The sequence below is a fragment of the Felis catus genome, chromosome B1 (assembly GCF_018350175.1).
Source record: "Felis catus isolate Fca126 chromosome B1, F.catus_Fca126_mat1.0, whole genome shotgun sequence".
Classification (NCBI taxonomy): Eukaryota; Metazoa; Chordata; class Mammalia; order Carnivora; family Felidae; genus Felis; species Felis catus.
The window spans coordinates 42,587,597-42,591,916 of record NC_058371.1 but is presented as its reverse complement, the minus strand read 5'-3'; the positions used below and the strand labels follow the sequence as shown (position 1 = coordinate 42,591,916).

Here is a 4,320-nt window from a genome sequence, read left to right as displayed (position 1 = left end):
TGGTGATTCATTCTTAACTTCAAATATTTGGGTAGCATTGTAAATGGTATTGTTTTCTTATTTTCCTTTTCAGATAGTTCATTGTACACAGAAATGCAACTAGGTTTTTTATGTTACAAATTTTCTAAGTTTACTTACTACTTCTAACAGTTTTTTCTTACCTTTTAAAGGTTTTCCACATATGTGATCATCCCATCTGCAGAGTTAATTTTGTTCAATTTGAATGACTTTTATTTCTTTTCTTATTTTTATTTTTTTATCTAATTGCTCTTGCTAGGTCTTCCTGTACTATGTCGAATAGAAGTACTGATAGTGGGCGTTCTTGCCTTGTACAGTACCTTAGAGGTAAAGCTTTTAGTTTTCCCCCACTGATTACACTATTATCTGTGGAATTTTCATATATGACCTTTATTGTGTTAAGTAAGCTCTTTCTATACCTTGTTTGTTGGGAGTTTTGATCATGAATTGATTTTGAACTTTGTCAAAAGCTAAACTGAATCAAGAAATAAAATACCTGAAGAGACTAATAACAAATAAAAAGATTGAATCAATAATCAAAAGCCCAGGAATAGATGGTTTCATGGGTCAATTATACCAAGTATTTTAAAAACAATTAATGCCAACTCTTCTTACTATTACAAAAAGTAAAAGAGAAGAAAACAACTCCAAACTCATTTTGTGAGGCAAGTATCAGACTAATACCAAAGGCAGAGAAAGACAACACAAGAAAAGAAAACTACAGGAAAATATTCTTGATGAATATAAATGAAAAAGTCTTTAATAAAATGGTAGTAAATTGAATTCATCAGCACATTAAAAGGATTATACACCATGTCTGAGTGGAACTTACTCCTTCGAACAAAGATGTTTCAATGTATGCAAATTAATTGATGTTATACAACACATTAACAAAATGAAAGAAATACAACACATGATCGACCATATTAATAGAGAAAAGGCATTGGTCATTATTTTTCTCAATAAGCTCTCTTGTCCTTTCTGTCTCTCTCTTTCCCTCTTAGGACTCCTATAGTGCATGTATTGATTTATTTGATGAAGACACAGAAGTCCCTTAGGCTTTCTTCACACCTTTTCATTCTTTTTTTTGTTTTTGCTTCTGTGATAGGATAATTTCAAATGTTCTTCCTGTCTTCAAGTTTGCTGACTCTCTCTTCTAGTTGATAAAGTCTATTATTACACTTTTCTAGTGAATTATTCAGTCTGGCTATTTTAGTTTTCAGCTCCAAAATTTCTGTATTTTTTTCTATCTTTATTTGGAAATTTCTAACTTATTCATAAATTGTTTTCCGGAACTTACTAATTATCTTTATGATCATAATTTGAATTCTTTATTAGGTAATGAATCCCCTTTTTCTTTTGGTGTTTTCTTTTGTTTCCTGTGTATGTGTGTGTGTGTGTTTAATGCCCTCAACAGTGTGGGTATCTGCATATTTGAAAAAACAGCGCTTTTTCTTAGTTTCTATGGACTGGCTTCATACACGGGAAGACCTTCACCAATTACCCTAGCTAGAGATTCTGGTGGGCTTCTCAAAAGTTTTTGGTGGATGTGTCTTTTCTCCAAACTTGTCCATGTAAATTCATAATTATAAGAATTTGTTGGTTTATTTTTTCAGGAGTTTATGATATCTTGCTCCCTCTGGTGTCTGTTATCTTGTAGTTCCTGTGAAGAAGCAGCATATGCTGGTCCCCAGGCATCCAGAGTGTACTATATCCTGTCCGTACTTAGAGACAGGCAAGACAAAAACCAGTCCCTTGGGGAGCTCCCTGAAAAGTCTGAATGTTAGATATATGTTTTATTTTTCTCTTTCCCTCTTGCATGCTTCGACTCTTTCCCTTCCCAGGGAGGAAAGATTTGGGTGTTCTCCCTTGCTCAGTGCTGAACCAGGGGAAGCACTTTGGCTAGTAGAGCGTGCTAGTTCAAACCGCGGACTATATTCTCAGTGTTCCCAGACCTGGGCCCTTTTCCAATCAGTGCTCATACTCAGTACAGTAATTGGTACCTTGGGCAGCCCCCTAAATAGTCTGAACTTTGGACATATGGTCCAGTCCTCTCCTTCCCTTCTTAGGGAGAAGTTGGGAGTTCTGGTTTTTCTCATGATTGTGTGGCACGGAGTAGAGGGAAGAGATTATGAGTAAGGTGTCATTTTATTCATTTTGGCTTTTGTCCCTATCATCTCAGTGGCAAGAGCCTTTCAACAGGTTTCTGGATTTCTAACAAAAGAAATTGGTCCATGTTGTTGAATCAGCATTTCTGTGCAGAGAAGGAAGGTCCAGGTTTCCTTTTTTGCCTCTTGCTAATCCAGATACAGCAACTTTGAGGAAAAACAGAACTTTTCAAACTGACCTAACATCATATGGAAAATTAGAATAGTCCTATGTTGTGAAATAAAGTAATTTGACACTTCTCCATAAAATAAACCCTTAGGCCCACATTGTTTAATTAGTATATGCTATAAAAAATTAAAGCAAAATAACATCAATTTTACCCAAACTCCTTCAGAGAATGTAAAAGAAGGATTATTTTTTTAAAAAAGCCTATGTATCTTGATATCAAAATTTGGCAAGGACATTACCAAAAAGAGAAAGAAAGAAAGAAAGAAAGAAAGAAAGAAAGAAAGGAGGGAAACTAGAAAAAAAACAACTAGAAACCAATATCCCTCCGGGACATAAAATTTTAAATAATTAACAAAACATTAGCAGATGAAATCTAGCAATATATAATAAGAACAATATATCATGAGAATACACTTATCTTGATAAGCAATGAGTGATATATGGAATTGTTAAATCATTATATTGTACACCTGAACCAATATAACACTGTTTGTTAACTACACTGGAGTTAAAATTTAAAAAAGAATAAGAAAGAAAGAAAGAAAGAAAGAAAGAAAGAAAGAAAGAAGAAAGAAAGAAGGAAAGAAACAAATTAAACAAATATATATATTATGACCAAGACAGATTTAGCTTAGGGATGAAAGATACTTACAACATTCAAAAATCTATCATTACAGAGGTGCCTGGGTAGCTCAGTTGGTTGAACTTCCAGCTCTTTGTCTTGGCTCAGGTCATGAACTCACAGTTCATAGGGTGGAGCCCTGCTTGGGATTCTCTCTTTCCCTCTCTCTGTCTCTCATCCATGCTCTTTCTCTCTCTTTCTCTCAAAATAAATTAATTAAAAAATATATATATCTATCATTCCAATTAAAAGCATTAAGTAAAAAACTATATAATTTTCTCTGTGGACTTCAAAACATGTTCAATGACATTTGAAAAAAATTAAAAAATATTCATTCCACTCATAATAGAAAAAAACTTCTTCAATAAGCAAATAGTATTCATACAGTGTGAGTGTGTGTGTGTGTGTGTGTGTAGGCCCTCATCTATTCTATACATTGTCATCTTAGAGGAACTAATTGATATATATTAGATAGATAAATAGATGAAAGCAGGAAATCAAATTGTCTTTATCTGCATGTGACATAATTATATATGCAGAAAATCTAAAAGAGCATACAAACCACTTGTTAGAACAATTAAGTGAATTTGAAAAGGTCAAGAACAATATACAAAAATCAATTGTACTTAGATACCAGAAACATCTATTAGAAAATGAATTTAATTTTTTTTAATGTTTATTTTTGACAGAGAGAGACAGAACATGAGTGGGGGAGGGGCAGAGAGAGAGGGAGACACAGAATCCGAAGCAGGCTCCAGGCTCTGCAGTGTGAGCACAGAGCCCCATGTGGGGCTCAAACTCACAGACCATGAGATCATGACCTGAGCTGAAGTCGGATGCTCAATGACTGAGCCACCCAGGCGCCCCAGTTAGAAAAAGAATTTAAAGGAGATTACTATCTATAAAAATATACCATAGAACAATTTTCAAGACTTCCATAGTGAACGCTAACCAAAAAACTTTTAGACAACTTGAACAAATAACTACACTTATGGAGTTATATTTATAGTCATAAATTACATGACTCAACATAAGATATAATTTCTTTGCAAATTGACCTAAAGATTCAATGCAATGAGAATCAATAACCCAGGAGGTTTTGATTCTAGTTTCAAAAAATAAAATGCAGAGGATCTGGAATAGCCAAAAAAATCCATTAAAAAATATTTATTTCAGGGGCAGCTGGGTGGCTCAGTTGGTTAAGCACCCAACTTCACTCAGGTCATGATCTCACAGTTCGTGGGTTCCAGCCCCATGTCAGGCTCTGTGCTGACAGCTCAGAGCCTGGAGCCTGCTTTAGATTCTGTGTCTCCATCTCTCTGCCCCTCACCTGCTCACGTTCT

At 34.6% G+C, this 4,320-nt stretch overlaps 1 long non-coding RNA gene across 1 annotated transcript; it reads right to left on the bottom strand.

The window, feature by feature from the left end:
- Positions 1 to 756: 756 nt before the first annotated feature.
- On the bottom strand, positions 757 to 3,673 carry LOC123385204. The gene is made up of 2 exons (XR_006597399.1): positions 3,008 to 3,673; positions 757 to 2,333 (listed from the first exon to the last, which is right to left on the bottom strand). It is a non-coding gene; the product is annotated as an uncharacterized LOC123385204 (long non-coding RNA).
- Positions 3,674 to 4,320: the final 647 nt, after the last annotated feature.